This window comes from Ammospiza nelsoni, chromosome Z (assembly GCF_027579445.1).
Source record: "Ammospiza nelsoni isolate bAmmNel1 chromosome Z, bAmmNel1.pri, whole genome shotgun sequence".
Taxonomy (NCBI): domain Eukaryota; kingdom Metazoa; phylum Chordata; class Aves; order Passeriformes; family Passerellidae; genus Ammospiza; species Ammospiza nelsoni.
The window spans coordinates 33,496,915-33,520,850 of record NC_080669.1 but is presented as its reverse complement, the minus strand read 5'-3'; positions in this window follow the sequence as shown (position 1 = coordinate 33,520,850).

Here is a 23,936-nt window from a genome sequence, read left to right as displayed (position 1 = left end):
TTATTTGCCAAAAAAATACTGGGCTATTAAAAATACAGTTTTGTAGAAAACAGTATGGTTTCAGGGATAAGTTCATTGCATGTACCTTGTAATGTACTCAAAAGCTATGATGTAAAATACAGGCAACATAGAGTAATGAAGAAAAGTTTACTGCTCTTTTTTCTGCCTTAGAGGCAGAACCTGGTAGATTAAAGTTGTAGTAGCTTGACCTTTTCTCATGCTCTAAATTCTTATAAACTGTATAGAACATTTTAAAGCTAAATAATGGAAGATACTATGTTTTTATTGTTAAAAAACCCAAACAGCCCAACATATGGAGGTCTGCAATATCAAATTGTTTTGTTCATGGATGATATTTGAAGAAGAAAAAGGAGGAAGTGTTTAGTCATCTTTTGAATGAATTCCATTTACATATAAAAATTCACATCAAAGGCTGTCACTAAAGTTCCAATTGGCCAATCCCTTCTGCATCATCTAAAAGTAAAAAATTTGCTGAGATATATGTTCATACCTCTTTCTCCAGGCTATCAGCATCTATAATCATTGTAACAGTCATTACAGGACCTACTAGAGACTGTCAGTGTCTTGGATCTTGTATTTTGTGCCAGTGGGAGGGATGTATCTTTTAATTTGTTCACTCAGTCTCACCTCACCATTGATAAATTTAATATTTTTCATAGTTAAAATGAAAGTGTTAGCAAAGGCAAAGGCACTTTCACTAAAGGAGAATCAAAAACTTCATCTCCCTGATTGGAGGAAGTTTTACTGGTGGGAAGTAGAACTATCAGCAGCATCAGATTCCAAGACAGCATTTATAACAAATCATCTAATTGCATACGTAGGAATAGTGGCTCTTGGCTGAATGCAATGAACAGGTTGTTGTGATCCAAAGAGAGATTATATTTCATATACACTAAAAACTCCCTTGAGGTACAGTGAGAAAGATTATTTGCTCTTGTACTCATTGCACTGAAAGATTTTTAGCTGCTGGGAAAGAAATGTATTTTTCTTTTTTGTTTTATATTTTTTAAAAATTTATTTTTCTTTGAAGGACTGTTGGCCTCTGGCAAATTCTGAGTTTTAAAATACAGAGTCAGTAAATTAAATTCCAAGCCCACTGAAGGCAGCTGAGTTTTGCCATTGAAACCTGCAGAGGCAGGATTTTGCCTACTGTTTGGAAAACATTGCTTGCAGCAATCAGATAGCAACCGTTGCTGACATCTAGCAGAGAAAACACCAACTACTCAGCTGCCGCTAACACTCAGCTGTTGCTTCTTCTGCCTGTGCAGACACCAGGGTTTTGTGACCAAAACCAGGCAAATGCTCAGAAATAATCTGTGCTCAAATTAGCAGAAATCATATGGCCAAGCCCTTTCTAGGCTTTAAGTTAAGACCCGTTACATCCTTATATTTTCTCCTTCAGGGAGATGCATTAAACTCGACAAGGACAGAATCTGGTCAGCACAGGAGAGTAGGGCTTAACTCAGGACAGACTTCAAATATCTACTGGCATGGTGAAAATCATGACTATTCTTGTGCAAAGTTATATAGACATGGTCCTGGCTTTGGGACACATAGCTAGATAGATAAGCCTTATCTATCTATGGGATATCTCAAACACTTGCAAGAAATCTTAGTGAGATTCCTTTATTGCCATTAAAGGAAAAACACAAAATCCAGATAATTTCATTTTTCTTTATATTACCAGAACTGGAAAATAGAAGAAGTTGTTCATCAGAGATTCAGACTCGGGAACTGAGGCCTGTTTATGCTTTTTCACCATCATGCTTTGTACTTTCTACTCTTTTGTCTACTCTTCTTCTTAGGCAAAACATCTATTAATAGTCTCTATTTCTACTGCTTTGTGGCCTCTTGGGTACTATAGCAGTTATTTTAGAGCATGTTCTCTGTATTGTGAAAGCATTCTGTGAGAGAATGGTTGAAAAATTTTAGAGAGAGGTCTTTTAAACTTAATGAATATAGGGGTCCTTATCCATAACCCTCAGATTAACAATGGTGCTGTTCTTTACATCATTTGTCCTTGAGGTATCCTATGTAAACTGTGGTTGCTGTGAGAGCTAATGATGCACAGAAACACTTCTTCAAAGACAGAGGCCCATTTTTATGAGGGAGGTCTCTGTTTTAGAGAGTACTATGCATTGCATGAGGCAATTGCCTAAAGATTCTATGAACCCTGAAATAAAATGATGAAAACTTGGTTTTCCTTCAAGAAACTTTTTAAAATTCCAGTGGTTACTTCTGAATTTGGGACCTTCACTAAAATACTGGATATGGTTTCTTTGAAAAAAAAATATTCAAAACTTTAAATCAATATTCCAACTTGATTTATGAAAATATGTTTTTCTTCACAGCTCTGCAACCCTAAACCTATTGTGAGGTATTTATTTTTCTTATTTTTTCCCCCCATTTATTTTCTAATTAAAAACCTTACAGAATTAAGAAAAGTTATATTGGTCCATGTGTGCAAGTATGTATCTGTGTGAGTATGGGGACAGATAAATCACTCTGACAATGGGCATGGCTTTAAAACAAAGAAATATTTGAGTTAATCCAGCTTTGAAAGTCCTGAATCTTCAGCTCATAGTTGCTTTGACAGTGGAAATGTAATTCCTTAGTATGGGCTGCCCTGTTTGTGTGAACTGTGCAAGAGACATCTGTGTCTGTGAAATGACTCACCTCTTGGTTAGATTTTCATGGGATTTAATGTATCTAGCAGAGCTAGACTGATCTTTTCAGCTGTGGATTAACTTCACAGCTGGCCAGTATGCTAAAATTTAGTAAAGGCACCTGTCCTGCTGCCATTTCAGTAAATGGCAAAACTGTGACATTTTTTCACAGGAACTAGATAACAATTTTACTCTTTATATTGTGATTAATCTCATGCTAGGTACTCTGCTCAGAGAAAAATCCACTGTTTATTTACTCTAGAATTAATTTTCTAGTGTTTCACAACCTTTCATTAAAACCCGTGCATTTCTCTCATCTTTTGCCTTGTTCTAATCATGTATAAATTGGTACAGTGCAGTGTTTATCTTGCTAACAGCTACTCACTCAACAGAAATTAAGTGATTGCTTTTCTTTGTGATTTGTAAGCTCTTCCAGGCATAATTTTGCTTTCTGCCAGCCACCCAAATTCATTTGTTAGCATAGCTCCTTTTGCAGAATAACTATTGATTTAGAAACTCCCAATTAGAAAATGTGTATCCCCACTTTATCTTGAATGTGAATGTAGAGTGACTAATGTACTGAAATCATAGCATCAGGTCATATAATTTATTAACCTATAATGGTACTATTCATCTAGATCAGGAGAAAGGTAGAGAATATTTCTGTTGACTCAGACCTTCGACCACTGGCAAAGAATATTCCATAGATTGTCTTCCATCACAGCATCACATTTAGCAATGTCGCTCAGCATCTTGCATCTGGAAATCTAATTTTTTTTGCCAGAGGCTCAACAAATCCTATTCTTTCCTTAAATATGTACTCTACTGATAGATCATAGTTTAGCAGCGAAATCTTGGGGGGCACAGATCAATAGTCAATGAATATATGTCAGGCAGGATGGAATGATGGCCAATTGGCTTGATCCATCTAAAAGGTCATTAATTCACATCTCCATTAAAAAAGTTGGCCCATGATACCACCTGTGTAAAGGACTGAGGGCAGGGTAAAAAAATGAAAGAACTAAGAGAACTATACCTGTCATTCTCTCTGTGTAAAAGACCGATATGTAGGTCTTTTACATATCGGCACAAGAACTTTCCTTTTGTTGGTGTTCATTATTCTATGTCTGCAAAGAATCTTATATTCTCTGGAATTGATTATTTTAATTTCCCATCATCTGGTCTTCATGCACATTAGATATTATTTTGCTCATATAGCTTGAGGCTAGTTTCAAAATGAGGAATGGTTATTAACAAAATGCACGACTCCAATAGCTGCTTTCCTTGAAGTTTTATTCTGAAGGGAAAGAGAATTATGCTAACATGAACAGCTTTACCACTAGCATCAGCTCTGGCTTGGGAGCTTGGGAAATGAGGTATGAAAGACCATTTCTTTGTTTCTTTGGCACCTAATTTTCTGGGAGAGATGTTAAACTAGGAAAAGGAACTTAAGTAGAATCAACTCTTTTGTATCTGTTTTGCAAGGAGAACAGGGGCTATCTGACCAAAGGAGGTCAATCTTTCTTGATTATGAGTTTGGTTTTGGTTTTGATTTGGTTTGGGGGTTTTTTGTTATTTTGTGTGTATGTCTGGTTTTTATTGCTGTTGGTTTTTTTTTTTTTTGGGGGGGGGGGAGGTGTTCCTTTGTAGTTTATATCTTCAATTCAGCAGCGATTGTACCATTAAAGATATTGAGGGGGGGAAAAACACACTAGATGGATGGGACTGCTTCTCTGGAAGCACGTTAGGGAGGTGTGCTGTCTGAGAAAGTTTTGGAGAAGGACAGGTGAGGGGACACTGGTAATATTCATGGAGCTAAGAACTGGGCCTGCACTTTGTGGTGGCTCCAGAAGTCCAAGCAGAGTACTGTGAGACAACTGGCTACATTTTCCTGGCTATATTGATTGTGAACAAGACCTTAGAGAGGAAAGTCTGGCCGCTGGCAACCCTTCTTTCTCCCATGAAATAGGACCGAAAACTGACTACATGAAGCTTTTCCCTAAATGGCACAAACTGCAGAGATTTGAGGCACTTGACATTAATCTGGTAACACCTGCATATGACACAACACTAGTTCCCATAAATCCCCTAATTTAATAGACCTTTTTCATCTTTCTCCTTTTTAAATGTTAGTTTGCCATTATTGCAAATAGTGTTCAAGTAGGTTGATATAAAGTATTTCATTACTTTTTGCTGCACAACAGAATTTTATTATTTCATAAAATACTTTTTGGTATTTTGAATAATAAATTTAGGAAGGGTAACACTTACTTCAGGTTTTCCTCCTATACTAACATGCAAGCTTCTTATTTAGGAAATCCAATCTGAGTTTGAATGTTTCAACAGAACTGTGTTATCATATTTAGGCCAGTTATTTGTCCAATAGTTACTAACTTAGTGAAATCATTATCAGCCCAGCAAACAAAGTTCAAACAAAGGGAACTGCTCCATCTAGAGTTCCGTCTTGCACATAAGCTGATTAAATATTTTAATCAATGATTTTACTGGCTGTCATGGCCTGTACCATTAACTTTCTCTTACTTTAATTTTTTGAAAATTTATAGATATTACATCTATCAACATCTATCAACCTAGATGATCATCTATCATCTACTAACAACCTTAAAAAACAGTAGTTTATTTGAGTTGATGATCTCAAACTATTTATAAATATCTAAGGGAAAGGTGTACACATAACAAAAGATAACTAATTTTGCAGTAGTTTACCACATGAAAAAGTGTTTTCCAGAGGTGAAGTGCACAGGTTCTATTTTAAAACATGAAGATGATATTACTGTGATTATTATTCCTGTGATGGTTATTCCAGTAATTTTATCAAAGCTAGTCTAAATTCAGTGCAAATTTCTTCAAATACTTATTTCACAAGTAAATTCCAGTGGGAATGAGCTCCTCAGCATACAAAGGTATTACCAAAAACTATACTGAAATATACATATATAACTTGCTTTTAATTTATTCAAAGTTCTTTTGGTTTTTATATTCAAATATCATCCCTGTATCGGCCTTCTCTTGATTTGCTTTACTCTACTCAGCATGTCTGAATATGCTGTAAATCTTTCTCACTAATTTATTTAATGTTTTCAAATTGAGATAGCAACAAACAATTCTTTCTAGATTTCTGCTCTCATGTCTCCTCTATATGCTTTTCTCTTCACTTTCTTTTTCTTCCAGTACATTTTTCAAATTAGATAGTCAAAACTAAATGCATTCACCAAAGTGAGAAAATTGGTAATTGCAGTTGAATTAGTCAAATCTTGTGCAATGCTGCGAGACAATAATTGTAGAAGGTGCTTTTGTAGAAATCAAAAAAGCTGGTAGGTAAAAGGATCTTGCTAGAGAAAAATAATGTAAAAATATGTCAGTCTTTAGTACATGTTGGGAAGTGAGGGGTGGGAAAATGTGAGGTGTGTGCCAGCCAAGCCATGACAGCCACCTTTCTGCCTGCCGTCAGCCCATGCACACAAGATGTGGCCTAAGCCGATTTAGCCCAGTCAAGCTGAACTGAATTACTCTGCAGCTGCAAAGAGCTATCTGTGCGCGAGCAGAAACCACAGAGCAGCTACAAATGAGAGCTTGTTTGCATTTGTCAATCACAGCGCTAAGAACAGCAAAGGCAGCCCCTTTGCTGAGTCAGCTCGCCTGTTGTGTGCGCTGCTCTGCTCTCGCCACGCCGCTGCTGCTGTCCCTGGTCTAGAGATCACTTCTGTCGTAGTGCTACACAGCAGCTCCCCAAATCCTGCCTCTCCTGTCTGACAACCTCATGTTATTTGGTCTTACCACAGCTTGACTGGGGTTAAAGACAGAGCTTGAGTCCATTCTGAAGGTGGGAAATAGTCTTAGTAGGTTCCAGAAATAAAGCTGAAAAAGACTATGTGAAGTCTCCCCAGTGGGGTAGTAGAAGATGAACCATAAATACACCTACTGGAATAAATCTGCTGAATTTTAGGGCCTGGATGTTCAAAGAGAGATTGATCAAAGCGTCTGTTAATTTTTCCCCAAGGCCTGATGGAAGTCTCAGTAGTTATTCTAAAACACTGGACACAATGTTATGCATAGTAAAGGCATCTCATCTTGGATTTGTAAACTCGTGAAAGGATATACATGAGTTATACAATTAAAAGTGTCACAGCACTTCTTACACTCTTTAATCTTGTTCTTAATTGAACTCAATTTATTGAATATGGATGCCTGTGCTGGCTTTACACCAGCATGATATCAAACTCCAAATGTATGTACACATATACATATACATATACATATACATATACATATACATATACATTTGAAACAAGAGGTGTTTTACCCTCAAAGAGAAATTCACCACTGGGAACAAAACCAAGATGACTGACAGCTCCTTCAGGTCTGTGTGGCTTCCCCAGACAGAGCTACTATGGTGGCAACACAGTGCCAAAATCTGCCTCTTCTGTGTAATCAGGATAATGCCTCATCCACACCCACTGAATAAATATGGGATGCCACATCCCTTGAAGTATTCAAGGCTGGGTTGAATAGGTCTCTGAGAAACCTGATCTAGTGAAATGTGTACTGCCCCCAGCAAGCCTGTTGGAGCTAAACAATCTTTAGGGTGCCTTCTAACCAAACAATTATATGGTTTTATGATTCTATGAATTATACCTCAGACAAGCAATTAGCTGACCAATCTTTACAATGTTTCCAAAAAAAAAACTGAAAATGTCTTAAGCTTTGCTTCTCTCTCTCAGGGTCATCGGCTAGTAAAACAGCATGCAGACAAATCAAGATTGAATGGCAAAGATTAAACCAAATACTGAAATACGCAGGTTGTTCTTCAATGTTTCTATGGAATATTTACCTGGAAATTATAGCCTGTCTATTTTATATACTGAGTAAAAATCAAGTATTACTTTTATTTCAGTACACATTTTTTAAAGCAAGAATAGGTATGTGGGAGTTCCAGAGAAATTAAGAGAAAAAAAAAAAAAAATCCATCCTCCTCCTGTTTAACTCTATGTAAAAAATTCAAGTGACATGTTCATGTTTTTCTTGGAATTATTCTATTATGGATATGTCTTAACATTTTCGCGAAGAAACATATACAAATCAGCAAGCAGGAGAAAGTAGGAAAAATTTATATGACACTTCAACAAGACTGATAGAACAGGGCAAGTCATGCTTAGATGCGCAGGCAAATAGCAGCAGTCTGAATTTTTTTTTTTCTTCCTTTAAATTTAGCTTACTCTACACTAGATCAAAATACTGTCAAAAAAAAAATGCCAGCTTGTGGCATTATTACAGGTAATGTCATTGATGTTTCAAAGAACTTTTGCAGTAAAACAAAAAAAATATCTGCAATTGAGCCTACTTGCATTATATTTGCCTTATGAAGTAGTGCCACAAGTGAAGGAAAGCACACACACACTGGTCACAATATATTGCCAAAACTGTTCTGAGGAAACCAGCTGGCAGACTGATTTTCTTTAAAGAACAAAACAGAAAGGTTTGTGTAAGAAAGAATCACATAGGACAAGAAGAATCTCTGTGAAGTTTCTTGCAATTGTAAAATATGCCTGGTTTCCTGGCTCAGAGACAAGGTCCAGGTGAGCCTCAGACTGAATTGTCTCTCTGGAAGACTACTGCTTCCCCTGAAAATGGGTTGTAAGACTTGTGAGAATATGTTCAGATAGAGTAGAAGCTGCTTCACCAGTTTAAATGTCTGGTTTATAATGAATACTTAAGGCTCACTTCAACCATCGTATCATTCCACAAAACATCTGCTTCAACTTGACACTGAGATACAGGGCACATTTTAAAGTGACACTTTTCAGTAATTTAGTTCTAAATAAAGTCATTATTATGGGTAGCGAACCCAGGAGGGAAGTGCACTGTAATATGATCCTCTTCTATTAATTGAATTATTTTTTCAACTGTTCATTTAATCTTTGATATTTATTTTGACATTACCATTGGGTAGGGAGTGGAACCCTCTCCCTGCTCAGGGACAAATAAGCCTTTCAAATATATTTTACAGTCACTAGCACATTCTCTAGTAATAGCTAATAAATATACATAAAAAGAAGTGGCAATGAACCTGAAAAAATACAGACATGGGCTGTATTCAATCTCTGGGTCACACCACACCACCCTTGTGGTTCATGGTAGAGAAAGAATTATTGATGATTTCTACTGATTGGGCTAAACTACAAATTAATCCCACTTTGAAATCTGCTTGGTATTCTGTAGGTAGGCAGGCTTAAGAAGACAGACTTCATAGGCACAATGAAGGAAATGTACAATAGGTGAATGCATCCACAGTGGGCAGCTGCAGAGCAATTATCAGTTGAGGTAGAGTGCTCATCTGCTGAAAGGAGGGAGGGGTGTGCAGAGGAGTCTGTACAGGCTAGATCAATGGGCCAGGACCAACAGTATAAAATTCAACAAGGTGACGTGCTGGGTCCTGCCCTTGGGTCACAGAAGCCCCATGCCGGACCACAGGCTGGGGGCAGAGTGTTGGAAAGCTTCCTGGAGGAGGAAGAGCACCTGGGGTGCTGGTTTGCAGCAGCTGAACATGAGCCAACATGTGCCCAGGTGCCCAAGAAGGCCAAGGGCATCCTGACTCATGTCAGAAGCAGTTATGGCCATGAAGACCAGGGCAGTGATTGTCCCTCTGTACTCAGCACTGGTAAGGCAACACTCTCAATTCCTGTGTTCAGTTCTGGGCTCCTCGGTTCAAGAAAGACATTGAGGTGCTGGAGTGTGTCCAGAGAAGGTCAACAGAGCTGTTTGAGAGTCTGGAGCTCAGGTCAAATGAGGAATGGCTGACGGAAGTGGTGTTTAAAGAAAAGAAGACTGGGGTGAGACCGTCTGGCTTTTTCCAAGTTCCTGACCAGAGGGTGTGGCAAGATAAGGATCAGCCTCTTCTCCCAGGCAACCAGTGACAGGACAAGAGGAAATAGCCTCTTTCTGTGCCAGGGAGGTTTAGATTAGGGAGGACATCAGGAAAAATTTCTTCACTGAAAAAGAGGGATTAAGGATGGGGAGGAGGTTAAGGATTGCAATGGGCTTCCTCAGGAGGTGGTGGAGTTGCTGTTCTGGAAGTATTCAAGAAATGATCACAGTTTAGTCAGTTTGGTTAACATGGTAGTGTTTGGTCAAGGGTTGGATTCAATGATCTTGAAGGTCTTTTGCAACCTTAATATAGGTTGGAAAGGTCAATAATAATATTTGCACTCTATAATAATATTCCCCCTACTTACTATGAAGACGATGAAAATATTTACTGCATGTCCAAACAGATCCTGTTTTAAAAAAAGTGAATGGTAATAAAGAAAACAAGTTTTCAGCAAAAGGAGTGTGGATTTGACTCAGATGGTACCAATATTGCATGAGCATTCATGCCAGAGGCAGAGGTTTAGAGGTGGGGAATGGTCACTGGGGATGTGCTCACGGGTGCTGTCGCGATGACCCTAAGCACTTTGTGGGTCGCTGTAAACCTATTTCCATATTAGTGCTGGTGAGCTACAACACCCCTGTGGTTTTGTCCACATGGCTTTGCAGCCTTGTCCCAGGGCTGCAGGTCATGTATGCTTGGCATTGCCAACTTTTTGTTAACATACTGTCAGTGCATTATATTGATCAGTAGTGCTCTAATACACCGTGGTTCTTTTCAACACCAGATTCATATATAACAGTAGAAATATATGTTATGTTAGAACCATAGCTTAAAAATATAGCAGGTTGCTAGCCTTCTATGTTTATGAATAAAAGTTCAAAAAGCTAGTGTTAGAAGTTACCAGTCAAAAAATAATGAAAGGTATCCAATTAGTTATCTATAAACCTAAGAATTTTTAAGTAGAATTTATTTTGGAGTATTCTAAGAAAAGGTTAAGCAATATAAAATGAAGCAATATTTAATTCATTGCCATTCTGGATTCATTACCCTGCATAATGGTTGATGTCTTTCTTCTTACGTTCATGAATTTCTGGGATTTTCAAGACAATCTGGTATGGATGGAAGAGGAAATGAGTGTCAGTCTTACCCTCTGAGCAAGCATAACAAATAATCTACTACCAACATCTTGTAGGCCATGTAACATTTTTAAAATTTGTTCCATGGTGGTATACAGTTGCATTTATCCATCCTAACTTGGAGCACCTGTTGCATATACCAAGTTTTATATTTATGTGTTCACAGCACGAGGCTGGCAGTCTTTGAACAGCCTCTCTACTGTAAAAAAAGACTGATGGAAATGCCTGCAAGCAATTAGCAGGACTCTCTATTTATAGTGTCAGCAACATCAATTTTCTCATTCCTAGAAAAACTGGGTTTGATGTAAACTGAACAAGAACTGTGACTGCTCAGCCTTGCACTAAATGGACCTTAAGAGTATTATTATTATAACCTTGGCATATGAATCAAAGTCGCTGTGCAAGGCAACTGTGAACGCAGTACTAGATTTAAATAAATGTTATACTTCCCAATGTCAGTTAATCATTTTGCAGTTCCTTGCTGCTCTGCTTACTGTAATGTGTTTCAGCTACATCTAAAATTATAAATTTGTGCCTCCCACCTTTTATTTGAAATATGTTAGACGTATTGTAGACCTTCTTAAGTTTGAAACTCTGGTGTAATTATCTCACACAAACTAGTCTGAGTCATTTGTACTGTTCAAGAAAAACACATGTATTGATGCAGCATGTTTGAAACGTTTAAACTTGTCATATTAAAGTGAATGATACCAATTGGTTTCCAAGAAAATAATGAAAAATTATTTTAGAAAACCTAAACAGCAAACCAACTGCAAAAGATGTTTGTTGGACAAGTAGAACAATGTATAATTTGATTTCATAAAAATGATATACCAGTGATCCCAGGAGGCCAGATGACATAAATTCAAAAGTATCAAGCCTGTAATACCAGATTTTTTAACATTTGTAAAATTCCACTGAAAATACCTGCATAATCAAATATCTCACTCTTGGTATCCAAATCAATCAGCTGAAAATTGAGGGTAAGCTTAAGTCTCTGTATTGGGATTGCATGGCTAAACTTTGATAATGATGGGACTGCAGGGGTAGCTCCTATGAAGAGATGCCAGAAGCTTCCTCCAGGTCTTCCTCTGTCTCTGACAGCTCCAAAGTTGGATATTCCTCTGGCAAAGGCTGGGCCAAATCAGAAATGGTGATAAAGCTCCTGTGGTAACATATTTAAAAAAGATAACAAAACCCCCAACATTATCGCTCAGATATAATTTTGGTCAGAGGGGAATGGGGTGAGAACATGTGAGAAGAACAACCCTGAAATGAAGAAGGAGCTGAGGACAAGATAGATTGTGTAATATTTTTTATACCTTCCCTCCAACATCCCTTGGTTTTTTAAAACTAAGGAGCAACTGTAGACTTTAATCCAAAGGTTAGTATCATCTCTATAGTGTCCAAAGGCAGAGCTTTTTACCTTGGAACTATTAGAAGACATGAAACTATTAAACACAGAAAATGATAGCCAGAAAAAATCAGGAGGAAATAAAAATGAAAGAAACAGTATTAGCAGTCTACAGAGCATGAACATGAAAGGAAAAAAATTACTCCCAACATCAGAAGTGGAAGAGAAGGCAGGGAGAAGGAAAATCAATTAGAGCTATGATGTCCTTGATTATTTCCTTTCCAGTTATTCCTTAAGTAACCCAGATGCTGGCCAACATATGAAACCATTTAAGGTAGAACTTGGAAATTAGACTTCAATTCTCATACAAATCCCTTACTCACTGCACTGAGAATTTTGTCAGCAGAGTACAAGCATAATAAAAGCATGCTTCTGCCCACCAGCTGGAACTTTTAGCTCTTGACCCACTTGAATGACATAACAGGAGAAAGAGTTAGACTTTCCCGCTCACTTTGAAGAAAACATACACTTCTATGGAGTTCAGTGACCTAACAGTGTTTCTCTTTGAAAATTGGCAACCCTAAACCACATTCAGATGTAAACCACACTCATTGCATACAGAAATTCACCCCTCTGTTCTTAAACTTTTAAAGCTTTTCTTTTTCAATTACCTGTTCAATATGGAACATTTATTCTTCTTTCACTGTAATGGCAGGACATAAATGTAGCTTACAAGGAATTTCACACTTTGTCTGGAAGCTAAACAAAATCTATTGCTTTTAAAAAATTACTAAAGTCTGGGACAGCTGCTATTACCCCTTGAAGCTAGAGGATGTGTCCAGGTTAAGTGTTCATTCCCACTGTTCAGATGGGAAGTGGAAAATATTAATGTGATCTGTGTGAGAAAGAAGTGCCTCTGAAATATTCAAAACAATATTATGTAATCAGTAGAAGAAGATTTGGAAAAGATTTGGTTCAGAGTGTATACATAAGAAAAATGTGGTAATTTTCACCTGGATGATAATTTTTAAAACACATTGCAGGAGAAATATGTAATATCCAGATTTACCTCAACAGAAAATTTGGACGAAGAAATTCCTAGAGAAACTTTTATCAGAATGTTTTAAAGGAGTGGCTTGCTGTGGGTTGTCACAAATACTATGTCAGAATTCTATTTCAAGGTAAAACATAAGAACAAATAACTTATTTGCCTGAGAAATGTCTTGGTTTAACACTCTGAATTTGTAATTTCCATTTTAATTTTGCAATGACCTATTTTTTAAATGTAAAATACCTGAACTCCAAGAAATCTGCATCAAAAACTTGTATTTTCAAAAACTTGAAACAAGGCAAAGTTTTTTTTAAATTTCAAGAATAGAAAGGAACATTTTTTCTGAAGTAGGAAATTTTAGGTATCTTATTGTCATAAGAAACCCCAGTTTTTAAATCAGAAGTTGTTTACCAAACAAATCTTCCAAGCTCTCAGCAATCCTATTACCAATTAGAGAAATATGAGGAATGTTAAATTGTTGCAGGTGTTTATTTGCTATTTACTGTTTTGATTTGTGTATATACGTTTTAATGGATGACAGTGACAGAGGTGGAGGGAACCTGGGAAGAACTGCACCAAAACTTCTCTACTGAAGCTTACCACCAGATTGCACCTATGCAAAATAGACTCCACACTGTAAAACATGGGAGAAGACAGAAAAAGTGGAAGCTTTTAGCTATTTCACTGCTTTCAAAAATGACTCCCTAGAATTCAGCTCACAGGTGATACATATTTCATGTACCTTGGCTTTTAGGACAAAAGTAAAGTACCTCCAACTTACCAGCTTGGTAAGGCAGGGTGAGGATAGCACTCATGGGGTGTGCAAACCCAAGTGTGCCAGTTCCCCAATAAGGAGGGGATATTCTCTTTGCACACCTTATACCTCACCTTGTTAATTGCACACCTTATACCTCACCTGTCGCACTCTGCAGAGCTCAGGAGAAATTCATGAGAGCAACGAGCCCTCCCTTATGCACACAAAGTTTTCACCTCCAGTAGGTAGGAACTGGTGTGAAAATTTTGAATGTTCATATTCAATGACAGCCTCTGTACGACATTTGGTAGCATTCTCCAGCCTTCTGTACACTTTCTAAACACCAACACTGGATGTGAATATGGGCTGGCAGCACAAACATGTCCTCCCATCCAATAAAAACACATTTTCTGTTGTTTTGGTGTATGGAGAGACTCTATAGTGAAATTCTGTCAGATCCAACTGTATGAACCAATTGGTCTCAGTAAAGTTTTCATTACTTTATACCTACAAACAAAATAAAGACTGTTGAATTTCTACCTTAATATATTTATTTAAGAAACTAAAGGTATTTATATAAGAAACTAAGAGACTTGAGTGAACTCCAATTCTCTTACCTGCAATTACATTCTGTACATCTGACAGTAGGCCTATTTCGAACTCAGCTAGCATTGTATCACAGAATAGCAAGGCCTCACCAAACCAATCTTGCTATTAAAAACCATTTTAATGTGAGCATTCCCAAAAGCATGCCCTCAAAAATAAGGCTTGTTCAAAATTTCCATTTGTTCTGTGGTGTTCTTTAGTCTTATTTCATTTAGCAAGTATAAACAATGAGTTGGAGTACACTTGCAAGATATCATTCAGTTTTCAGTCCTGGAAAAAAAGATCTTATATTTCTGGAGCATGTCTGGAGAAGGGCAACAAAGCTGGTGTAGGGTCTAGAGAGTAAATCCTAGGAGGAGAGGCTGAGGGAGCTGGGGATGTTTAGCATGGAGATGGGAAGGCACAAGGGAAACCTTACAGCTCTCTACAACTACCTGAAAGGAAAGCAAGATGGGTGTTTGCTTCTTCCCCAGGGCAACAGAATGAGTAGAAATGGTCTCAGCCTACACCCCAGGAGATTCAGAATGAAGATCAGGGAAAAATTTTTCACTGAAAGGATGGTTAAGCATTGGAACAGGCTTTCCAAGGAGCTGGTGGGGTCACAACCCTGGAAATGTTCAAGAAATGACTGGACATGGCATTTGGTGGTTGGGGTGTATTGGTGTGCCAGTGTTCAGTCAAAGGTTGGACTTGGAGATCTTGGAGGCCTTTCCCAACCTTAAAATAATGCTATGATTTTGACTTTTCTATATAAGGCTGTTTTGATATTTTTCTGTATAAGACTCAACTGACATTATTAAAGAATGTTGGATACCTGATGCTTCAGAAATTGAAGTGCATGTATAATTCTAAGCAGTTGTTTAGCTCCCTTAAAGTTAGTAACACTCCCATAAGAAAATAGCATTAATACGTATCAAGAAGATAATTACAGAATTTTAGGCAGAAACACACATCCATATGCTATAAAATCATACCGAAAATGACTGAAAAATCTCCAGGTTTCTTTTCCTGGGACAAAAGAGAATGAAGCCAATACCACTCTCAAAGTAAAACCTAGTCTGTCAGTGTGGCTCCCAAAATCTCCACAGTTCAAAAGGTGTTTTAGCAGGAATTGGATAATGTACCTTAAAATAGAATGATCTGTGACCTGAGATCAAATCTTCTGCTGTGGTAATATCACTTCTGCTCTCTATTGTTTCACTTAATAAAAGCCACTTATGATCAGTGACTCCCTTGAAATCAATTTATATAAACACACATTTTTAGGCTGGTACTAAGTAAAGGTAGCACGATTCCACTCTGTAGCACAGCAAGCTGAAATCTGTACAAAAGGAATAGCCATAATATATAGTTGAAAGAGCTAGAGAAGATACCGATGAACATAAAACCTGACAGAAACATAAAATTTAAAATATCAATTAAAATAAAGTTTTGACAGAATTCTTGACTTTATTTAAAGTAGTAAATTCTATTTATTATCAAGTAAAGAAATCCTTTACTGAAGAAGAATTAAACCATTAAAGTATAATCTTCATAATTTTCAAATGAGAGTTTTCTGTACCCTTCCCACTTGTCAGACATCAATAATATTATCTGGATAAAGAACATATAGAAATAGGGGGAAAGAGGAAAGCCTTAGAAAAAGGAGTGAGCAAGGCAAAGATACAAGTAGGAGAAAGGAAGCTACAAGTCTTTGCAAGTAACATTTTTTTTTTTTGGAAGAGTAACTGCCGAAGTATATGATACTGCCCATGCACAGATAGTCACAAAGTAATATTCATCATGTATATATATGAAGTTTGAAAAATCTTATACATTTATAGTATGCTAAATACAGCACACAATTCAGAAGTTCATTAGGTCCTTTGAAACACCAAAGAGTCAAAATTTTCAACACAAGTTTGCCAATAAAAGTTGTTTTGATATAATGCTGACTGAATATATTGTGAGAACTTCATAACAGGGAAAAGTTTTGCACCATTAAAACCATGAAATTTACTGTCTAATTGAATCTATATGTATATAGTGTTGCCTTAATATTTTTTAAGGAAAATACACTGTCTTTTTAATCTAGTGTTTTTGAAAGAGGATAACATGTGAAAAAGGTACTTAGAAAATCTGTCACCTTTGCTTGAAACCTCTTTGAAATTCAGAATCACTGATTGCTCTCTATAATGATATTTTTCTATTGATGTCAAATATGTCCATAAAAAAATTAATTACACTTTTAAATGTGTTCAAAATTTCCCAAATAAAAACCTGTTCTACACCATCAGAAAGCTCTTCTGTCAATAATATGGTACTGACAAAGAACAGAAAATTTTATCTGTTCCTCATATTCTCCCATGCTAACTAATCTTGATACATATTCACAGGGGATTAAAAATGCAATAAGTTTCAATCAATAAAGACAGGACTGCTATATTCTTATTTTATGAACTATCTTCTTATTGCTGCATAATAATTTGTATTTATCTTTGAAATTTGTGGTTTTAGTGAAGAAAGCAGTAATGTTTCATAAGGTCCCAAATTACTATGAAAATGAGCAGATGATTTTTAAACATTATTGAAAGAAGACTGGTTGGAGAAAAATTGTATCTTGTATATCTGTAAGCAGATAGGCACTCAATATTTCCCAAAAGTCTAGCTTTTCCTGGAGACCCAGCTGTACATTATAGTACTGTCTTATGTTGCATTATCTTATTCTTTTGAGGGAGTTTTACACTTCAGTTTGCAGCTATATTTATTTTTATTTAAAGATGTATCTCTTAAATTAAGACCATCATTGTCAAAATTCCTATGTGTATTAAGTGATATTAAGTCCTACTGCTACAATCAGCTAAATAATATATATGCATAAATAAGTGCAATAATAGTTTAGAAGTAAACATACGTGCCTATTCCCACATATATCTTTATATATATAAAATATATATAAATATTTTGTTACAAAAAAGTTTAAGGAACAAAAGTGACTGTGAACAGACTATGAAATTGAATAAGTTTTGGATTAAACTCACAAAGAGGTCAATATTGAGGAGAGATTATTTTAACTGACATGAATATTTCATGGAGTGTTTTTGAGAAAATATCACTCTGTAAAGCAACATAATGAACAAGTGAAGTGCAACTGTTTTGAACTGACAGTAATCTATAGGATTTTTGCAAAAAATCATAACAATCTGCCTTTCTGTGGCATATTTCACTAGTGGTTTTTTCAGTAAAGTGTAAATATATATCATAAACACCATCACATTTCAATTACTCAAATTTTCATCTCTGGTATTTAAGGACTGTATAAAATGCTGAACTCTGATTTTTTAAACTTTATAGGATAAATTAAAATGCAGCAGATGTCTAAATTAAAGGTGTTTTCATTTCATATTGAAATTTTCTTACAGACCATTTGTCTTTCCTTCATTATTCCTGCCTGTGTGCACATGGAAATAGCTGGAAAAGATTTGAAAAAATACACATTGTGGTTTGTAAATGCGTCTTGCCAGCTTTGAGCTTGACTGTTTGTCCCAAGCCTCCCTATGCCAGTTCAACAATCATCTCCTGCCAGATTTGGCTTTCAAAATTAACATATTTTGTATATGACATATGTTTGAAATTAGCACAAAATGCAGCCAAGAACTGGAAATTAACAAGGAAAAAAGTTATTTTAGCTAACATTTGGGAGCCAGGAAATACTTTGTTGGCTTAAAACATTAGGACATGCTATTGTCTATTAAATTAAATAAATTCAATATGTAGCCTACAAATTGTCATCACCACACTGTCTGTTTTGTTATACATGCATCATTTCTCCCCTTTTTCCACATGTACATTTGATGTCTGTGTGTACTTTTGTAGCTATAGATGAAGAAAAACATCATATATGCCTCTCATGTTAAAAGTGGCTGTAAAGACTTGAAAATCTTGCAGTACTGTCAGAGCCAAAAATTTCTGCTTCTTATTAAGAACTGGCATATTGTTCTTGTCACACATATGCATTAAGCACGCCACTGTGGTCACTGGGTTTTAATCTTCATTGCTGCTGCTCATTTGGAAACAAAACAGCATTTTCTTTTGTTTGTGCAAGACCCCTGGGCATAAAACCTGGGATCCTTCTCCTCCATCTTAGCTGAAAATAATATTATATGCCAAGGTTATTGTCATCTCCTGAATGGCCCCAGGCATTGGGACCTCCTAGGGACCACAGCTAGAGGAGAAATAGGGTGTGTGGCAGGATATTGCCTTGGCATCCTGAGTGCCATGACTGGGGCAGAGGAGAATCATGAATGGTGGCACACCCAGGGCTTCCAAACCCACACTAATGGGCTGGCTGCACCCTCTAAACAGCTTGGCCAAAAGTTCTGATCTTTGCAGAGGTGGGCTTATTGTTATTTGAGGAATATGAATAAAAGAGTAGCTTACTGTCATGAATAGGCTGCTTAAAGAATCACCATCAAAGGTAATGGCAAAAAGTGGATTTTAATATAAATTTATGGAAATGAAACTTCTAACAGAGCTTGATGGAAAAGTTCACTCTATTGCTTATTAGATGAAGCACATGAAGGAAAATCTGATTAGAATCAACTAAGAATGATTTACATAGAGACAGAGGTTACAAAAGATCGAAGGTGCCAAGGATGTGGATGCAAAAATATAAGGTTATGAAAGGGTTTAGTAGCACTTAATCATTGACTAATTTAATAGTTACAAAGTGATTCAACAGGATTTACTATGATTATGACAACAACTTGATTATAGATCCACAGTGACAACATTCATACCATAACCAATTCACACACACAGAGGCACAGAAATTTATTCATCTACATGACTAAGTGTGCAAAGGTACCCACCAAAAATTTCCCTGAGGTTCAGTGAAATACTCGTGTCAAATCTCTTGATTTTTCTCTGCAGGCATGGGTTGTGCCAGAAAGAGTCAGTCTACCTCTCACTGTTATCAATGGTCTTCCAAGTATCACAAACAGGAATGACGGTGAGCTCCAAGAATCATCCCACTTGGAGTCACTGTGCAGCCAGTGGCAGCGTAGGAAAACTCAAAGGGCCTCTCTTAAGACTGCTTTTCACAGGGTAACAAAGTGATTTGCTTTAGTCACCCGTAAGTTTCTATCCTTCCTGTATCTCAAGTTAGCAACTACTGGAGGGTTGGGTTTTTTATAAAAAATCCAGTAACAATGGTTACTGTGCCATTTCACTTGGACTACAATTCAGATAAATGATTTACCAAGGATAAGAAAGTCAACTGCTCATCCTTTGTTCCCCACCTTGCTCAGGCACCTGCTGCAGTCAGAATTGTTCCCATCTTTGTCATGCAAAATCTCCTGGTAGGGAAAGGAGAACTCAAATTGTTCAGTCAAAGCTTTTCAGGAGCTGCTGAGGCTGTAGAGCAGGCCCAGTGAGAAGGGGAAGAGGAGGCGCCACCATAATCCACCCTATGACTAAGGATGATGCATTGCATTCCAGGGAGTGATGGTGTGGTTGCCTCTTTCCTCTGCAATAATAAACACATTAATGCCATATTACAATTGTAGTTCTAAGGGAATGTTTTGTTGAGATGCCCAATTGTATGGATTTTGTTAAACATAGCTGTCTGGTATTACATGTGTAATAGTGTGAGTAGGTCGTTGGAACCATCCACCTGCCGAACAATTCTTCAGACTCTAACATAGAGAATAATATTAGATATTATTCCAAACTTAGATATTCTGTGATTCTGTGAAAACTCTATGACTATAGTACTAGGCACTTCAAATTTTGTGACACAACTAAGTTAAATGGAGTTGCACTGCTTTACATCACAAGTTACATCCTGCATATTCTGACTTAAACAAAATTCAAATCTTTACTAGTGTATTCTAATGAATGCGCTGCTTCAGGGTCATCCCTTGTTAATAATGGAGTATAAAATGTACAAGTTTGCAAAAAAGTGGCCACAAAAGATCTCAAAACCCTATAGAAGAGCACAAAATATTCTTTGTTTATATTTGCTTGTTTCGCCCAATGCCAAGTTTATAGTTTAAGGCACCAAATAAATACATAACCAGAATACTACTGGCTTTGTAGGGGATGAGGGACAATGTAAATTTTGAATTATGCATCTCAAAAATTAAGTGCTTCCAGTACAATTAAAAGCAAACTATTTTTATTTAAATTAGATCAGCTGATGGTGGGAGAATAATCACTCCGTAAAAATTGGAAAAAGTCCCAGAGTCCACGAATTACCTCAACACAAAAAAAAAATTTATATCTTCAGAAGAAATGTCAAGACCTGGAGGCACTGACAAGGTAAATCCAGCTCCATTTGCCTACACAACTGACTGCAAAATGTATGACTGGCCTCAACTCTTCTATTACATATATAATTATCAGCTGGAAAGTGTTGATGCAGTTATTAGATATACCTGTAACAGGAATAGGCAATAGGAAAAATAGCTGTATCAGTTAGTGTATGTTACGAGTATTAAACATTTGGTCTAAAATCTTTTCCAAATCTTTTTTCCCAGCAGCTTGCCTTGGGTATGAAGCTGTGCCAGCTTTGTTCCTGCTCAATGTATGTAGATGAATCATTGTGGGGATTCTGTTTGTTGAGATATTTTAATTAAGGGCTCGCACTTACCTACTTTGTAAGAAAATGATTTTTGGTTAAATCCTTTACTCACACAGGATTAACCCATCTATGAACTGCAGTCAGTAATAGCAAGGTTTCACACTTTGGTCAGAAAGAACAAGTCAGCTCATCCTAAAGCCAGTTTGGAACCTTCATTCTCTACCATGACCTCACAGTATTGTGTTTTCTAGATATGGAGGACACAAATTTTGTCAGGAACACAGTGCAGGCCATACAAAGCAACAAAAAGGCCTTAATTCATTTTAGGGATGCTAAGACCACAGTCTGAACAAATATTATTTCGATTTTTTAAAATTTAAACAGCAAGTTTAGCAAGTGCTCTATCTTATTTTCAGAGAGTATATAGACATTGTGAATTTTCCTAATGCAATACAGTGGTTTCTAATACATTATGCAAAATCATGTTTACTTCACTTCCTGAACTCAAATGGCACGCTGAATTTTTGGCTTCAATTCATTGAACTCCTATTTCTACTTAGAAAGATTTATCTTTTCATATGGAGTGTTAATCAAGACAAATTCTACCACAGCAGTTGCCACACAATTTTCACCATGTGCTATGTATTTAGTTCACCCAGAGCCTACTTCAAAGAACTATAATTTGAGCATTACATCACTTCTGTCATTCTGGAATTATCTGAGGCCTGTTTTATTTTCCATTTCTTTTTCACCCACCCACACTAACTTATTAATACATAGGAGAGTGCATGTGTCTGTTTTATGCTCTGATTACCATCTTGCTTGCACTGCTGGTTTTGCATATACAGTAAATTCTAAGAAGATGGGCTTAGCAAAATATGAAATAGCAGAATGACAATGCAGGAGATTCATAAGAAATAGTCAGATTTATTGGCTCCCCAATATTTCTTATTTTGAATTTATTTAAATCTGTGGCTCATATATCACTTACAAAATAGTGACAAGCAGCTTATGAATCAGCCAGTCTGCTATCAACAAACTGTTATGAGCTCATTATCATGCTGATTTGGGGGCACACTAAACAGATTCCAGCTGGATTGCACTGAGTGAATTAAACGTGATCCAAAGTTTCTGTTGAAATGTTATTCAAGGAGCTGTCTGCCCTCTTTGATTCACAGTTGGGCAGAGCTTTTGTGTTGTTTATTGTTTGTATGTTATTTCCTGAAATGGAAATCTCTGGGGAAAAAAAAAGTCGAAATTCTATTTCTGACTCAAATGTTCACTATATGGAGGATATTTGTACCCTGTGAAATAGCTGTGCTACCCTGCCCACAGAGATGCAAGTGTCTGGGACAGAACTACTGCAATCTATGTATTAAGGACTGCAATGCAGCACCAAGGTGCTTCTGATGGCCCAACATATTCCAGTATTTACAGTCTATCTACATTCCTGTTCTTCTCAAACAGCCATGACTCTCTCTGATGGGATTTGAGAGCAGAAGAGATCAAACACTTACAATTACACAAAACATATTTTAGCATAACAGGGTCTCAGAAAGAGGATTCAATGGATTTGAGTACAAGACAATGGCAGTCCTTCACAAGAGCTGCAGGGCGTCGTTGATAAGGTATAGAGCAACTGAAAACCGGGCTTGTGGGCACCTGTTTTCTTCATGGTCTGTAACAAATGAAGTCCCAAGTCAGCACTATTATATGAATGGCAATTTCAATCCAGTGAACATTCTAAAAGGGCAGGTTTTGAGACTTTTTTTAACATCAAATGTCTCAAGAATTTCTTGGTATTTAAATGTGGTGTAAATTATCATGTGAGTGCTGCCCAAGGGTCGCTGTATTAAGCCTAATTGAGGTTATACTTTCTATGTCATAATTCAAGGCAGTATCAGGCTTGGAAAAGGTACAGCTTATCTCTAGGTATGCTAGGGAACATTATCAATGCAGGTGCTCTGAGACACATTTACCCCAGACCAAGTACCTCTGATGTGGCACGTGACTTGGCAAGACACAGGAAGCCAGATTTTCAAAAACATCTAAGTACCTGTGGTACCAAATGGGACTTCCCAAAGTTTTCTTAGACTGTCAAAGGCATTAAAAGTATTTAGGCACTTGTGAAACTCCCAGTAAGAGGCAACCTGTGTCTTAGGTCTTAGTCTGCTTGTACCTTTGAAAGTCAAGCCCTCTTTTTGTCTCAGCTAATCCTTTCACATGGGAACAGAATATCTAAATATCACAAACACATATAGTCAGAATTAATTAATGTTTATAACAAGCATTTTAAAGATTAAGTAGTCTCTGGTAACAGACATAGGGTTGTTGTTCCTGGTGTTCAACTAATTGGACAGATGTCTGACTTCAGGCAATGATGGTTAACTGCAATGTCTCTTCTTGTTATATGCACCAGTAACACACTATTTTTATAAAATTCCTACTGAATTTTGGAAAATCTCTTTCCAAGGCTAGCTATGATGAAAGGGTTTAAATGTCTTGAGCTGTACCATGTGCTGTGAAAGTTCCATCAAAGAAGGTGTCTGAAACACAAACACTGCCATTGTAGGAGACTTGCTGCTGTTGTGCTCTAATTTTTTTTTGCTCATCTGTTGTGTCCCTTCAAATGTATTCTCTTTCTTGTCCCTACAACGTGCCAACATTAGAGATCTTTGGGAGCTTTCTGTAGTTCTGACAATAGGGAGTAAGAGTTCAACGCATAATAAAAAAGCACAACTAGCACCTTTACATTTTGGAAGTGTGTTCTGAAATGAATGCTTAACTCTTAATTAGTACAATTTCAAACATAAATCCATATTCAATTCCTCCCTCTCCACTGCTCTGCTTCCTCAGTTGTGGCAGGATGGAAGATACATCTGTAATTTCTCTTCTTG